The following is an 8,454-nucleotide window of genomic DNA, read 5'->3' on the forward strand; positions in this document are numbered from 1 at the left end:
GAACACAGAGCACGCATTTCCCTGCGTTTCTCTTTGTCTCATCCTTAGTCCCTAGACCATTAGTCCCAGTTGCCATGGGAACTGAAGCTGAGTGTCTCTCACATTCATTGCACTGTGAGAGAAAAGCAGAGCTGGTCCTTGGAATAAAGGCCCTTGGGAGAGGAGATTTTAGCAAAGCCATCACGTTGAAAGAGTTCACCATTTGCACAGATATATTGATCACTGAGATGATTATCTCTCTCCTCTCTCTCTCTCTCTCTCTCTCTCTCTTTCTCTCTCTCTCTCACACACACACACAAACACACACACACACACACTCTCTCTCTCTCTCTCTCTCTCTTTCTCTCTCTCTCTCACACACACACACAAACACAAACACACACACACACACACACACACTCTCTCTCTCTCTCTCTCTCTCTCGCTTCATTCTGAACAGACATTCACAGTGCTTTACACTGGTGGCCCATAGGATTCTTGTGGGTGAGGTTGTGCTACGAAGGCAAAAGGGGTTGGAATGTATGCAGTAGGGGGGCCTAGGCAGGGCCCTCCTACTGCATACATTGAACATGCTTGTTGAAACCCATGTCTGACAGGAGAAGAGAGGATTGGGTGCAGAACTTGGAATGGGCAGGCGCAGCCTGTGGGCATGGAAGGTCCCCCTGTTTAGGGTGGCAGGCCCTGGTATGACCGTATGTCCCCTGCACCCCTCACTCTTGGTTTATCCAGCTTCATCCTCTGAAATAGTCCTTCCAAGAAGTCCCAGGCAGGACTTGGGATGGTGGATTCCTCTTTCCACAGGCAGGGCAGGGTTCCCAAACCTGGCCATTTCCTCCTCCCTCACGGCCCCTCTTATCCTGCCCTCTGCTCTTAGGCTGTGCTCACCTATGGCCCCTGGAAAAGGACATTTCTCCCCGTCCCTTCCTCTCCTTCACCCAGGTCCCCTAAAGCCCTTTCCTCTGCCTTCTCTCCTCCTACCTCACCTCAACATCCATCATTACCCCTCATCTTTCCTCTCTCCCCTCCTTGTCTGCTGCTGGCCCTGCCACCCTGCACCCCCTCTGCTTTCGCACACGCCTCGCTGCCTCTCCTCCCCTCTTTCCTTTCTTACCTTGTCCTCCCCCTTTTCCTCCCTTCTTCTGTCTGCCTTTTCTTCCTCTCCCCCTCCCCCTTGGCCCTCCTCTGCTACTTGAGGAGAGACTAACAATCAATTCGTTCAGTTATGACGGACCTAACGCGGGCCATGTGCCTAGAGCTTTGAGCCTGGTAGGGCGGGCACATCACAACCTCAGCCACAGCCTGTTTGTTCCACGGCAAATTACAGAAGATGATATGGGATTAGCTGATAAGGAGCTATTAGTATGGACAATAGGGGAAGTTGTTTCTGTGGTAGGCTCAGACAGGAAAATGTCGCTGGCGGTTGTTGTTCTGCCATCCAGCACCCGCATGTTGCCTCTTTATGGAACTGCCTTCCCTTTTACGTTGGGGCCAGTTTCCTCTTCTGCCTTTTGCAGCGTGATGGGATGCTCTCTCTCTCTCTCAGGGTGTCCTGCCCTCCACTACTCAGGTGTGGACACGAAGCCCAGCTGGATGCCCACTCCCTGCAGTCTGACTAACCAGGCATTGCTTCCACTTCCCCGTGGACCCTCGTTCCTGCTACCAGGCTCCCCAGGGCACCTTTGTCCCCGTGCTTCCTTCACCCACTACGTTCTCACCCTCAGCCCTTCCCTTTCTTCCTCCTCCCCTCCTCCTGGCTGAATTCCTTTGTTTATAAGGCTTACCCCCACAAAGACAAAGAGGATGGAGGATGGGTGAGGCGACATTAGAAATACAGTGTCAGGAGATGGAAAGGTGACAGATGGGTGATATCTGAGCTCATCTGGGAGAGCTGATCTTCCACCAGCAGTGAGGAAAGCAGAAAAGCAATGGACTTTACCCCTTCGCCAGACCTTCCAACTGTCTGCCAGATCAGCACTGGCATATAGCCCTGCACGTTGAGGGTGATGGTGGGCTGTAAATCGCATGACTGCTCTAAAGTATACTTAATGACCATTTAGACACCATTTAGACAGCTCCGTGTAGTTTGGCAAATCCCTCTCTGTCAACTCTGTGAGATTAAGGAGATATTTGCTCTCTGAGGATTTATGAACTTTGGGACTTCAGGCTCACTTGAAGGCATATGCCCAAAACCAGAATAGGGATTTAACTTACTGCCCACAGAAATTTCTAAGCCCTGGCCTCCTTTGGACTTTGGGGTCCGATTGCTGGCATCTTGCCCTTTCCCACACATGCGGGAGGGTCTTCCCGGTGTAATCTCACCTTCCCAGGAGGGGAGACTTAGGGATATTGGCAGGTAAAGGCCTGTCAAATTTTCTTTATCACCTCAGAATAGTTTCTGATTTCAATATGAGTTTTTCTTAGAGCCACAGGTTACTTAGGAGGATATAGAGGGTCCTTTCTAATGATCTTTGTTATTCATTTCTAGATTCCATTGTGGCACTGTGGTCGAAGAATATACAAATCACTGAAGCATCCAATCTTTGTGGACACTCCTGGGATGCTATTTATTTAAATATCTTCACATGAATTTAACAGAGTAAAATACAGAAAGCGAATTGCCCCGAACATGAATGTCCCACTCAGTAAACTGTTACATTGCAAACATCTGAGTAAGTACCATCTGGGTCAGGAAATGGGGTCCTGTTGCTGGGCACAATTGGGTCACACCTGTAACCCCAGTGCTTTGAGAGGCAGAGGCGGCAGGATCATTTGAGGCCAGGATTTCCAGACCAACCTGGGCAACAGGGCAAGACCCTGTCTCTACGAAAAATTTTAAAAAATCAAGGCATATTGGTGTGCGCCTGTGGTCCTACCTCCTGGGGAGGCCGAGGTAGGAGGGTTGCCTGAGCCTAGGAGTTCAAGGTTACAGTGAGCTATGGTCGCGCCGCTGCTCTCTGGCCCGTGCATTAGCGTGAGACCTTGTCTACTGTCTTCACACTTACCACTGTAATGGAATTTTGCCTCTGTGTGACCTCTTTACACATAGGAGAACCATTACGGTACACATCTTAACAACCGGGCTTTCTTTCGGCAACATTGATTTTGTTTATTACTGTTTATTTTTGCTGTCGCTTGCAACTATTTCATTTCTTTTCAGTACTGGAACAATATTTCCATGTGTGGGAATATAGCATAATGTATTTATATCTTCTATTTCTGATGGACATTTCAGTAGTTTCCAGTGCTGGGGTGTTACATTTATCACTGTGTGAACACTCCCATACGTGTCCTTGGTTTAGCACGTGTGTTCTTTTAGGGCTATACTTGCTGGATCACTGTTGTTACTTTTTCCTCCTTTGTCACACTGAATGGTGGCTGTGGCTATCTCTGGATCTTGTTCCTGATCTCAGAGGGAGAGCTTTCAGCATTTCACCATGAAGTGTGACTGTCTTTGTAGGCTTTTTTTTTTTTTTCCTTTCTTTCAGACAGCGTCTCACTCAGTTGCCTGGGCTAGAGTGCCGTGGCGTCAGCCCAGCTCACAGCAACCTCAAACTCCTGGGCTCAAGGGATCCTCCTGCCTCAGCCTCCCCAGTAGCTGGGACTACAGGCATGCACCACCATGCCTGGATAATTTTTTATATATATGTTTTTAGTTGTCCAGCTAATTTCTTTCTATTTTTTTTTAGTAGAGACTGGCTCTCACTCTTGCTCCGGCTGGTCTCGAACTCCTGAGCTCCAACCATCTGCCCACCTCAGCCTTCCAGAGTGCTAGGATTACAGGCGTGAGCCACCATGCCTAGCCTCTTTGTAGGCTTTTAAAAGATAGTCTGATTGATTTAAGAGAGTTCCCTTTAATTCCTCGTTGGCTAAGAGTTTTTTTTTTTTTTTATCATAAGTGGATGTGCATTTTTAAAAATTCCAGTGCATGAAATACTTTTCCTGCTTCTATACAGAGCATAATCTGTTCCCTTAATACATTACTTCTGTGAGATCGACCACTTCATTTCTAGAATATTCTTGAGTTGTTTGTGACATATGTTTTTAGGAATATAGCTGGATTTGTTTTGATAATGCTTCATTTAAGATTTTTTCTCTCTGTGCTTATGTGAAAGATAGGCCCGTGCATTTCATTCCTTGTCACGTTCTTTAGGGCTTGGGCCTCATGAAATGAGATGGAAAGTGTTTCCTCTTTTATACATTGTCTGGCAAGAATGTGACGTTGACATCGTTTCTCTCTGAAACGTTTTGTGGAATAAATTAGGGGAGCAAACGCAGTCTGGAGGTTGCTTTTGTTGTTGCTGCTGGTGCTCTCTGCAGATTCCATTCATGTGGCATTCGTCGGCCAGTTAAGACGTTCCCTTTGTTTTGTGGCATTTTGTTGTGTTTCCTTGAAATGCGTATGTGATATCTAAATTTTCAAATATACTGGTGTGAGGGGTTGAGTCATTGCACACCTGCAAGGCCCCGCGCCCCCAGTAAAGCCGGAAGCAACATCCGGGAAGGCTAACCGAGACGTCCGCTTCTGAAAACTGTTGCTTGCTTGCCTGCACCATAAAAACTGTTGCTTGCCAACTTTGCATTGTTTAAACCCCTGTATAATAGGGCGACCAGCCAACCAATCATGTTAAAGGTCAATGCATAATCCACGCGTGATCAGCCAATGCATAGCGTATGCACCATAGGGATAAAAGGCACGCTGCAACCCGGGTCGGGGTCCTTGCCTGCAAGAGTGGCCACTGCGTTGGTGCTCTGGGGCTTGGACCCTGGCTAGCCAGAAAATAAACCTCCTCTTGTGTGATTGCATCCTCAATGTCTCTGCTTTTCTGTCCGGTGGGGCTGTAAAAGGTCGGTCCCTAACATTGGCACAAAGTTGTTCATGATCTTGACTAATGATCTCTCAAATACCTTTACTGTCCATAGCTGTGTCTCCTCATTCGTTGCTGACATTGGTTATTTCATGATTTCTCTCTCCTTCTCTCAGACACATGCAAGCCATGTATCAATCCTATTGTCAGCAAAAAGAACCAACTTTTGGCTTTGTTGTTTTATCTTTAACTGATGAAAACTTCTATGCTTACTTCATTCCTCTGCTTTCTTTAGGTTTATTCTGCTGTTCTACTAAATTTTTGAGAAAGATGTATGGGTCATTAATTTCTGTCTTTTTTCCATGTAATATAGACATTTAAACTGTATCCTACAAGTTTTCATTATTATTCAGTTTATTACGTTTTGTAATTTAATTGATGATTTCTTCCTTGAGCTGTGGGTTATTTAGAAGGATATTTCTTAGCTTAAAAACATAGAAAGGATGCCTTTTATTTCTTTTTCTTGCCTGATTGCTCTGGCAAACCTCCAGTACTCTGTGGAGCAGAAGCGGCTGGCAAACGCGGGATCCTTGCCTCCTCGTTCGTGATCTCAGAGGAAAGGCTTTCACGCTTCTGCCGTTAACTATGATATTCGCAATGGACTTTTTATGTCTGGCTTTTATTATGTGGAGGTAGGTTCCTTCCATTCCTAGGTCGTTGAGTGTTATTATCATAAAAGGTATTGAATTTTGTCAGAAGCTTTTACCGCAGTGATTGAGATCATCATGTGGTTTTTGTCCTTCATTAGGTTTATGTGGTGCCTGCATTAACTGACTTTGACTGGTTGAAACTTCTTTGCATTCCACGAAGAAATCCCACCTGGTCGTGGACTTTCAATGCGCTGTTGAATTCGGTTTGCCAGATGTTCGTTGAGTATTTTTGTGCAAACATTCTTCTGGAATGGTGGTTCTCCCCCCACCCCCCCCGCCCTTCTTTTCTTGTGGTCTCTTAGTCTGACTTTGGTGTCAGGGTAATGCTGGCCTCTTAAAATGAGTTGGAAGTGTTTCCTCCTGTTCAATTTTGGAAGAGATTGAGGAGCATTGATGTTGATTCTTCTTTAACTGTTTCACTCTCCAGTGAAGCCACGTGGGCCCGAGGGTTCTCTGCTGGGAGGTTTTAGATGAGGGATTCAATCTCCTTACTAGTTATCGAGGTCTGTTCAGAGTTTTTATCTCTTCATGGTTCAGTCTCGGTAGGTGGTATGTGTCTCAGAATTTACCCATTTCTTTTAGATTATCCAATTGGTTGGTGTATAATTGTTCATACTAGTGTCTAATAATCTTTTTCTTTTTTTTTTCTTTTTTCCCAAATTCTGTGGGATACAAATATTGTTAGGGTTACATATCTTGCCCCTGCCCCCCTCCCCACCCCCTCTGCCAGATAATCTTTTTCTTTCTGCGTATCAGTTGTAATGTCTCCTCTATCATTCTGATTTTAGTAATTTGAGTCTTCTCTGTTTTTTTCTCAGTTAATCTAATGAAGGGTTTATCCATTATGCTGATCTTTTCATAGAAACCAACTCTTAGCTTCACTGATTTTTTTCTATTATTTTATTTTTCTCGGTTTCCTTTCATTCTGCTCTAATCTTTATTACTTCCTTCCTTCTGCTGACTTTGGGTTTATGCGGTTTTCCCATTTCTAGTCCTTTAAAGATAAAGTTAGGTTGTCGATTTGAGATCTTTCTTCTTTATTAATGAAAGCATTTACCTCAGTAAACACCCCTCTTAACATTGCTTTTCCTGCATCTCGTAAGTTGTGCAATGTTGTGTTTTTGTTTTCATTTATTTGTCTAAAGATATTTTCTAATTTGCGTTGTGGTTTTTTTCTTTGACTTATTAATAATTGGAGAGACTGTTGTTTAATTTTGAACTATCTGTGAATGTTTTTATGTCCTTCTGCTGTTGGTTTGTGGTATCGTTATGTTTGGGTCAGAAAAGCTACTTGGTATGATATCAAATTTCTCAACTTTGTTAAGATGCTAAATGTAAACAAAAAAACCTAACATATAAAATGTCTGGAAGAGAATGTAGGATAAAGTCTTTGTGAACGTGCTGTAGGGAGAGGGCTCATGTCTATTACACAGAAAGTAATAGCTGCAGATAAAAATTGTTAACTGAATTTCATCAAATTTAGAAATTCTGCTTTTCATCATTAGGAAAATGAAAAGGCAAACCATAGATTTTGAAAATGTTTGCAATATATACTCCTGACAAAGGGAAACAACATAAAATTAATAAGAGCCCTCACAATTCATTAATTAGAAGACAAACAACTGAATAGTAAATGGGCAAACCATGCAAACAGACCTTCACACGCACACTAAAGAAGATACACAAATGGCCGAGAGAAGAGTCTGGGCCAAGGTCACTAGTCGAGGCAGTGGCAGAGCTGGATCAGAGACCTCAGGCAAGTGGCTTCCCTTCTCCAGGTCTGTTTCCTCATGGATAGAGTGAGGGGTGCAGAACCCCAGAGGATCATGGAGGATGCAGTGAGATAGGGCACAAAGCACCCTCAGCCCAGGGCCTGACGACGATGAAGACAAGACGAGGAGGAAGAGCAGGATGGATGCCCAGTACCACGCCCAGCCTGACCTCTCGGGGGGCTGGCTACGGGGGGCGGTGGCAGGCCTCAAAGGCCTCGGATGAACCTAAGGGCTGATCAGGGAAGCCACCAAGGGAGGTGGAACTCCTCCATGAAGGGATCTTGCTAAATGGAGGGAGATGGGGAGCGGGTGTACAGGAGGATGAGGGTGCCCAGCAGGTGGCTGTGGCACCTCCAGGACGCTGCAAGCCCCTCCATGGCAGGGGCACCCAACCGCAGGGCACAGAACACACATCGTGGCCTCAGAGGGTCCTAGGTTCAAGTCCCTGCTCTGACTCTTCCTGGACGCAGGACTTCCCATGAGGGACGTCCCTCTCAGAGCCTCAGTTTCCTCATCCAGAAAATGGGCCTATTGTCCCCTCCTCTCAGCCTTGCCTGATAAATGGAAACGGAGGCCCTGACAAGAAATTGTACATGAACACTCACAGCCACTTAATGTACCAGGTCAACAACTGGGAACAAGTGACTCCACGGGTGCCAGTCCACGGGGAAGTGTAGGAGCAGTGGGAGGGAGCAGCTGCGCTGGGGAGGAGGCTGCGGGAGCCGTCAGTGCCACGCACACCTGCGCCCTGGACTCTGGCGCACAGCAGGGGCTCAGTGGACACTTGCCGACATGGACCATGGGACTTTATGGTGGGGGTCTGGGCAAGGCCTCAGGCTACGACAGTGGGGCGGCCTGCCTCGGTGTCCTGTTGGACCCAGGAGTGAATAGGTGGCCGTCTCTGGGGAGGCCGGCCTGACCCTCCTGCAGGACCCAGAGCCTGCCCCCCTTTCCCCAGGTGCTCCTTCCTCCCTGCCCCCGGCCGGCCGCCTCCCCGCTCTCCTCCTCTGTGCCCAGCCTGCCCTCGGTGCTGCCCCTGCAGGGTTGGGGAGGGGGGCCCTGGTGAGGCCCAGCCCAGCATGGGGAGGTGCCAGGGGGAGAGTCCAGCCAGCCCGGAGGCCTCGGAGGTGGTGCCCTGGCCAGCCCTAGAGATCTCTGAGGGCTGCT

Source organism: Microcebus murinus, chromosome X (assembly GCF_040939455.1).
Source record: "Microcebus murinus isolate Inina chromosome X, M.murinus_Inina_mat1.0, whole genome shotgun sequence".
NCBI lineage: Eukaryota > Metazoa > Chordata > Mammalia > Primates > Cheirogaleidae > Microcebus > Microcebus murinus.